The sequence below is a fragment of the Pteropus medius genome, unplaced genomic scaffold, assembly GCF_902729225.1.
Source record: "Pteropus medius unplaced genomic scaffold, Ma_sr-lr_union100, whole genome shotgun sequence".
NCBI classification, from domain to species: Eukaryota; Metazoa; Chordata; class Mammalia; order Chiroptera; family Pteropodidae; genus Pteropus; species Pteropus medius.
Genome location: NW_024351729.1, coordinates 6,401,929 through 6,410,628, shown reverse-complemented (window position 1 = coordinate 6,410,628; position 8,700 = coordinate 6,401,929). Strand labels below are relative to the sequence as shown.

The 8,700-nt window shown below is 41.9% G+C and overlaps 1 protein-coding gene across 1 annotated transcript in view; it reads left to right on the top strand.

The window, feature by feature from the left end:
• The first annotated feature begins 6,499 nt into the window (after positions 1 to 6,499).
• Positions 6,500 to 8,700, top strand: part of HECW2 (HECT, C2 and WW domain containing E3 ubiquitin protein ligase 2) — a 318,168-nt gene continuing 315,967 nt past the window's right edge. The window contains exon 1 of the mRNA XM_039844303.1: positions 6,500 to 6,647. The gene's annotated coding sequence lies outside the window, so the exon portion shown is untranslated. The remainder of the gene's footprint in view (positions 6,648 to 8,700) is intronic.

Genomic DNA, 8,700 nt, shown 5'->3' with positions numbered 1-8,700 from the left:
AAATCTGGGAGACTGAGTGTTTTTAGACTAGAAGACAATTAATGTAAAGAGATTCTCTAGACTTACCAGACTAATTTTACTAGCTGGGCTTTTTTTTTTTTTTCAATTAAAAAAAATTTTGTTACCAAGCAGGTAAGATCAAATTAAGGGCAAATAAAGAATCATAGAAATACTAACAGTAATAATACCTTTGCAATGGAGTGACTACTATACTCACATTATAGTCTTATCTTTATATTAGTCCCTGAAACACTTACCTCTTTTTAAATAAGTGAATGAATAAATGAATCGTGTAAAAATAATATATTAAAACAATCTTGGGATGAGGAAATTGAAAAAAAAATCTTAAAAATAAGATGATTGTGGACAGAAAATACATAATTTACATTTTATTTATTTATTTTGTGTTTTAGTCAGGATAAGTTACACTAGCAGTTCTAAGAAATAACTCCCAAATATGAGTGGCTTTAACATGATGGGTGTTTTATTTCTTACTCCTGTCTTGATCTGGGCACAGGTGGTGCTGTTCTCCCACGTGGCTCTTCTCCAAGTGGTACCAAGAAAGCCAGACTTCTTCTGTGTTCTAAGGTTTTCATCTTTCAACATGTGGCCTTCATAGTCTGGGTATGTGGGAAGACAAAATGGGGGAAAACACATGATATAATTACCTATATCAGTCTAGAAATGACCCACATTAGTTTTGTTCACATTTTATTGGACAGAACTAGTTAGATGGCCAGTTAACCATTGGCAGCCTGGGGAATATATGGGACAATATAGTAACTGGTAGAAACCTATATATTTGCCTTCTGGTCACCAACTATACATTCTTTTCCTTTTTCCCTGTGGCAGACAATGATCTATGTCCCTGAACAAATCATGTCCTTGTAAAAACTCTTTCATTGAGTGTGGGTGAGATCTGTAACTTTCTTCTAACCAATAGAATTTGGCAAAAATGATAGACTTTTACTCATCTGATTAAGTTATGTTATATAAGGCTGTCTTAGAAGACTGGGATCAAAGGTTTGTCTTTTAGCTTTGAAGAAACAAGAATGTCATTAGTTCTAGAGTCATAAGAAAATGAATTCTGCCAACACATTAAGAAAATGGATTTTTTCCCAGTCAAGTCTTCAGATGCAAATGTAGCCTTGATTGCAACCTTGTGAGACCCTGAGCAAAGGTTCCAGTTAAGTCGTATCCACATTTTTGACCCATGTGGAAACTGTGAGATAATGTGTTGCTGTTTTAAGCCACTAAATTTGTGGTAGTCTGTTGTGCAAAAATAGAAAACTAATACATCCTATATTTAAAAAAACACTCATTTTCTTTCTAAGGAAGATAGTCTAGTCATTTTTTCTGGTTCTAAATTCAGGATCTTTGGGTGACGTGCAGTGCTCTCTAGTTCAGATGTATTGCCTTTGCCACTTAAGTTTCAAAAGGATAAGACATCTGCCTCCCATGAAGTCTAATATTTAATGATGGACACCCACAATAGATACTCACATGTGGAAAAGAAAAGAATGGAAGACACACAACAGTCTCTTGTCCAGAGCAATTCTGAAGTCTCATGGGTAGGCATGGGACTGACATGGTAGTCTGGAAAGTTTCATGATTAAACTATAGATCTTTCCTCAGAGGCAACCTCCCATGTCCGTTGATCCTCTCTACCCTCATTCTTTCCCCTTCCACCTTCATGAGGGTCCTCCTTCCCCTATCATTTTCCTTGGCCATATATAAATTGAGGAACAATATGTAGGATCCCCTTGGATGGTGTACAACATTCAAAGCCTGCTTCCTGTACATTGAAAATTATCTTAAACCGTAAACTGACAATTTTTTTTTTTTTTTATCTAGGCTCATAGTTTTTCTGGTAATACAATTTTTTTTAAACTAAATTGATTTATGATTTTTTTTTGTTTGTTTCCAATCAGTTGAATGTGCCAGTAATGTTTTTCTAAACATTAAGTTTTAAACCTCTCTCAACTTAATGGTAATCTTGAAGCTTTCTGACCACATCTTCAAACTTGATCTTTTCCCTAGCTGAATTTTACTGGTCTTTAGTCTCTCAAAGTGTTTATAAATCCCACCTTCTGCTGTTTGGGGTCTAAAAAGCAGTCAACATTTTCACTTCTGCAAAGAACCAAAGGTCTAGAGTCTCTGTATTCTCTTTAATTTACTTTTGAAAACTGGTGATTTATTTTCAGAACTCATCTCTTTGTGGTGATAACTTGTTATATGCGACCAATAGTTTCCATCACTGACTAATTGTTTCTTTCTAATCATTCACATTAGAGCTGACTCAGTGGCACAAGATACATTTTAAGTTATCACAGGAGCATTTTATTAATTGTTTTGTTACTGCATATTATTATAATCATCTTTATAGCTTCCAATATTAGTTTCTTTGCTGCTTGTTACTGAACACCTAAGTAAATGCCACATATTTTAATTATACTTATTTCAAGGTACCATTTTCCATTGTAGTCATTAATACTGGCTGCTGTACCAAATACCCTCATATCTACGTATCTTAACACTATATTTCTTGCTCACATCACAGTTTTATATTGGTTAGCTTTCCTCCAAGTAACAGTTCAGGGATCCAGGCTTCTTCCATCTTGGATGATACCATTTCTATACATGGCCTTTATAGTCTCCAGCAAAGATGAAGAGGACAGAAGTCAATTGAATTTTTACCCTCCACAGGCAGAAATGACCTATCATTGCTGCTTAAATTCTATTTTCCAGAAGTAGTAACATGGCTATCCTAGATGCAATGGAAACTGGAAAATGTAGAGGAACATATGAGTATTGTAAACACTAACACTTTCTGCTACATCTTGCTTATTATTTGACTTCCCTATCCCATTAGAATATAAGCTTCGCAAGGACGGATTTTTTTCTAACCCATTTACTTTTGCATCTTCCACACTTAGAAGAGTGCCTGGTTATCACATATTTACTTAAAGAATATATAAAAGGGAGAATTCGGAGCTCCCTACCATTAGTAATAGGTTAGAAATTGGAAGAACACAAGAAAGGATTCTGAGCAACCAAACTAGAAGCCACAAAATGTATGCACTAAAGCTCGCATATGCTATTCACAGAAACTCCTCCCTCCCACAAGCCATTTTAGACAAAGTTCTAATGAGACGATTTATCTAGTCTATCAATTCCATACCAAACTATAAGCAGGAAACTAGAATAGAGAAAATGAAAAAAGTTAATTGAGAAAAGAAAATGTGATAGGAATGAGAAAAGTTAATTGAGAAAAGAAAAGGTGATAGGAAACAGAGGATTCTAAGGAAAAAGTTACTCTTAAAGCACGGCAACGACAAAAACTATAGTAGCCAGAGGCTATTCCATGTAGGGGAAAAAAACATTTTATACTTATATAGCTCCTAAGGGCATCATTGAATCATACAGCATAGTAAATAAATCATAGCCACTATGAAAATGAGTCAATTAAGTTTGTACGCTTTATTTAAAAAGACAGAAAAGTTGTAATACATTTAAGTGTATATTTTGACATTCAAATGGATATTCTTCAATCATACCCCAAATTCTCTAGTTGTAGCTAGGTATTAATTTGCTTGTGATGGCTGATAGATGAACTATGAGGAGAATGAACGTTTCACAGCATTACTGTGCTTAGTCATTTCTTCAGTTGGAAACTCCCACTGCCTGAATGCTATGTTACTTAAAATTTAAAAATCACAACAAATTACAAATTTAAAAAAATCACAAATATCAGACATCATCAAATCCAGAAAAATACCATAATTTTAAAAATTTTAATTAACTGCCTAATATACCTTTAATATAATACTTTTTGCCATATATTTTGGCTTCATACGTTGATACCTTCTTCATATGAAAATGATACTGTCACATTTTGCTCTATAAAGTTAAAAGATATTTCAGTCTTTCCACTAGCATAGTTGATTGAATTTTATTTTTATTATTTTTATTTTAGATGAGTTTTTTTTCCCCAATCCACAATCCAATATTAGGAGAGTCACATTTTTAAGACTTGTCAAATTTGAAAAAATCTCTACCAAATTTCTTATACATTTAAAGAATAAGATGTGGGAGGATTTTCCGCATTCTAGTTCTGAATTCATACATTTCAATCATCGTCTACCCATAACCTATATATTTCTGCACTGGGTCCTGAAGTACACATTCTTTTGCTGATGTAGTCTCTGGCTTTTCACCTTCATGTCCCAACACCAGGTGGCCCAGCTTATGGCAGGCCTTCAAGCAGCTATATGTCACTGTTACTATGGATTGTAATGTCAGTGAACCATATAGATTTATTCCACTTTACTAACTCAACTTCCCCTTAGCCAGATCCCCAAGATGCCTACAACCATTTCAATGCTTCCAGATACGAGGAAAATAATGACAGAAGGAGAGTTAAAGTGAAAGAGATAGCAATCTCGAGATGAGAATATTTGACTTTTGAAACCTAAGGCCATGTGAACACACTTCTAGGACCCCTACTGCAGTATTGGAAGGGGCTTGAAGTTTAAGTTTCTTGGAATCTGCCTTTGGGTTTAGCTTTGGACACTGCACTTCAGGAGTAGTGTTCACAAACTTGAGCACATTCATAAAAAGTGGGTAACTCAGGATGGTGAAGAGTCAGGACACTCTCATATGATAAGTAGTTAAGGGCCATGGAAAGATCTTGGAAGAGGCAATTCAAGTGATTCAAAGTCTGTGTTTAGTACTTGGAGTCCTTTGAGGTGAAAGAAGTGTTTTGACTCAGTATAAGAAATCATTTCTAATGTTCCCCCAGTTTCAATGTAGAATTGACCAGCTTGTGAAATACTGAGTTTTCTTTATGGGTATGGTTCAAGAAAAGGCTAGGTGAAAACCAGTCATGAATTCTTTGAAGGAGAGACCCAAATTAGATAGTGGTGGTGATGTGGGATGGGAAGTGCAGTACGAAAGAACCTAGCCTTAAACACGTTGGCAAGTCTGAGATTTCAGGATGACCTTGCTATGAATCTGACGTCTTAGTCTCAAGTTTAATGCTTGATAGATATAGAGAAAGTTTTAAAGATAGAGGAGGCTGCTTTTAAAAAAAAAAAAAAAAAAAAAAGCTTGTAATTTTAACCTAAGCCTTAATAAATCCATTTTGGCTCTATTTATTTTATGCTTTTGTTTTTTGTTTAAAAAGCTAGGTTGTAACATAAAGTTAATCAATACAGGAGGAGTTATTGTGCAAAGTGTGAGGTTGTGGTCAAAACCAAGTTATGAAAAAAGATCATGTTAGGATCTCTTGGAGCTATGTATTCTCAGTGGGGACAAAACAGAACTTTTTGTGGTGTGTGTAGATGTGGAGGGGGTGGGTTTCATTAGTTCTGTGGAGTAGTCTACCAATGATGCCTGGGATGGATAGATCCAGGGGAATAAGAGTCAGGGCTTTTTGTAATATATGACAGAACACAACTGAAACTGACCTGAGGGAATAAAAAGGGGGTATTGATTGGTTTTGGCGGTAGAGTTAACTTCAGTCATATTTGCCTCCTAATGTTCAAAAGACATCATCCTCTCTCCCTCAGCTTTCCTTCTCTTGAAGTTGGTTTCATTCACGTGCATTGATGGTACTTGTTATCACTAGCTTGTATTCTTCCAAATTAGTTATCCTAGTTTAAAGGTCTTCTTTTTTTCTGAACTGATTCAGCAAAGCCCCAGATTGAGTTCCTGGACCAATATGCCCATCCCAGAACCAATCGCTGTGGTCTAGAATATAATGACTGGCCAATTCCGGGAAGTGAGGATGAGAGGTGTCAGTATCCTGGAACCACAAAGACAAGTGGGCAAGAGGGAGGGGTAGTTCCCAAAGGAAAACGAATCCTTGTTAGCAGAGAAGGGGGGGAGAGATGTAAAATACTGACAGCACACACTCAAAAATTACAGATTACAGATATCCAATATTTTGGAGAAAAATGTTTTGGGACTTCCTCCATATGGCTCTAGTTGATAAACTGTAAAATTTACCAAATCTTTCCCATATCTGGATTGATACCATGCACAGGGGGCCAATATCCTTACATTTCGGCGTTTTTACTCTTTCCCCAAAATGAGACTGAGTCAATGAAGATGCTACAGAAGTAAATAGCCGAAAGTATTAGTACGGTAAGCTTTTAATTTTAGTGCCCTCTTTAGGCAAAGGAGCTCCGAGCGCTTTCAATAATCCATTTTTAATCGCGACCACACCCCAGGTAGGTGACGAGTATTACCGTCTCGTCCTTGCACTTGGGGAAACCGAGGCATGACACTCCTCCATTCAGCTTTCCCGTGGGATTTAGGAAGAGTTCTGTGTTCATGACCTCAGAGGGTCTCCTCCCTCCTCCGTGGCGCCTCTCAGAACCCTCCTATCCTTCGGCGTCGCAGGAGAGCAGCTCCGGCTCCTCCGCAGCCTCGGGATTCGTCCTCCGCCCAGCTTCCCCCGCCCCGCTCTCCCGCACCTTCCTCAGGAAGGTTCAGCTGGCCAAGGTCTGGCTGTCCCTCCCGTCTCACCCCCATCCCTTCCCTGGTCCCCGACGTGCAGGAGGCCCCCAGCCAAGTGCCCCGCAGGGACGTGCGGGCAGATGCTGCCGAGGCTTCTCGCGGGAGGGGCGGCAGCAACGCCGGAGGTGAGCGGGCCGCAACACAGCGGTTGGGGCGGGCGCTCGGGCCCGCGGGGCCGGAGGAAGGTGGCGGCGCGCGGGAGGCCGGGCGGGCCGGCGGGGAGCGGAGAAGGGGAGGCGCAGGATGGCCGGCGCGCGGCTCGCGGGCGACGCCTGGAGAGCGAGCGGCGGGGAGCCGGGCGCTGCGGGGCCGCCGAGCTCGGCCCTAAACCTCGTCGCGGCGCCGGGACCCGCGGTGCAATCCCGAGCGCGGGCGGGAGACATGGCTTCGCGCGTCCCCGCCGCCGCCGCCACTGCCGCTGCTGACTCGACACGATCCGCGGGGGGCGCCGGGGGCGCGGCGTAAGCCGGGGGTGGGCGGCGGCGCGGAGCCGCTCGCGGAGCCGCTCGCGGAGCTCGGAGAGCTCGGGGAGCGAAGGAAGATGCCCGCACAAAGGCGAGCGCAGCCCCAGCCCGCTGTGCAGGGCGCCAGGGAGAGCCGCTGAGGGGCGCGCCGGGCGCTCTCTGTCACTGCGCTGCGTCTTCAGCGGCTGCCTGGAGTCGTGGGGTTGGGGACAGCGGCGCAGGGTCCCTTGGCCCCGTGGGAGCGGCCGCCACAGCCAGGAGCTGCATGCGAAGCGCAGCGGCGCCCCCGGCTGCCAGCTTTCCCCGCGGCGCGCGCCGACCGGCCGGAGGGCACCGGGGCGGCGGGGGCCCCGACTGCGGGGGCGCCCTTCAGTCCCGTGGCCGGGTCCCCGTCTGCAGAGTTCCAGGTGAGTGCGCGGCCGCTGCCAGGTCCTCGCGCCGCAGGTACCGGACAGCAGGAGGTGGCTTTGTTTTCCTCCCTCGCTCTCCAACGCGGTCATTCATTTGACATTTTGACTTCCGCTGCCCTAAAATGCAAGTGAGAGACACCGGGACAGGTCTCATGATTTGGTTATCCCGGGAGCTGAGACATTCGGAGCCATCTAAGCATCACTGAGGGAGAGGAGGCTTCATTTCCTTTTTGATTTGGAACGTGTTGTGAATATCCTCTGCTGGGGCTTGGGGCCTGGAGGAAACTGGGGCTGCAGATTTAGACGTAGACGTCTACGAGGACGTGCAACTGCAGAGGGCTGGCTCTTTCATGCCTTGTCTTTTCCTCTGTTAGCAGTGCTCACGTGTTTTCCCCTGATTTTTAAATTATTATTATTATTTATTATTATGAACATCTTTACAGGCACGTTTACTTCTTTTGGAGTTGGAAGTCTTTGGCGACAATATAGAGAGCTCACAGAGTTACAGGGGATCAATGGATTTAATTTTCAAGAAGGCAGGCATTGGCGATCGTCCTAGATAGAGGTGGACCGTAGGCAAACTTTCAGTCGGCTTTAGACTTTCTGGTATGTTTCAGCTTTCACTTTTCTGGAGTCAAGCAAACTTTGAATTCTCATTGTACATATATATACCTCTGTCAAAGTGTGAAACTTAACTTTTCTTGAATAGTATTTTATACTTTTGTCATTTAGAAGAAAAATATTTTAACATAATTAGCGGAGTCCTCTATTAGACCTGATGAAATTTCATGTATCTATTTGTCTTACAAGTATGATTTTCATTTTACTATTTCTCCTATTCCCTCAAGGGCTCATTTCTTCGTTGCTTAGAGAGAGCTCCCTCCCCCACCCTTCCTAGCAGATGGCTGTGTGTTCTGAGAGGTTATCTTTAAAATGACACTCACATTACATATAAACAAAGAAGGATCAATTATTGGGTTTATCTTTGGAGTTATTGAAGCAAGAGACCTAATCTGGATGGGGATATTATTCATGTGAAAATCTGGAGGTTGCTAATCTGTTTTGTCATCAGAAGATTCCTGCAGGGATTGTTTATACAGTGTGGGAGACAGATGGCATCCTTAGCAGACAAGAGAAGCCCAGCATAAAGGGCCATTGTATTCCTCAGAAATTATCCACTTCACTGTTGGGAGGTGGGGTAGGGTGGGTGGAGGTGGGGAAAACATAATTTTGATCTCTCAAAGGAGACATTATAACCTTACCATCCAGCAGACTGACCAATTAATTTCTTCTATCTTTGTACA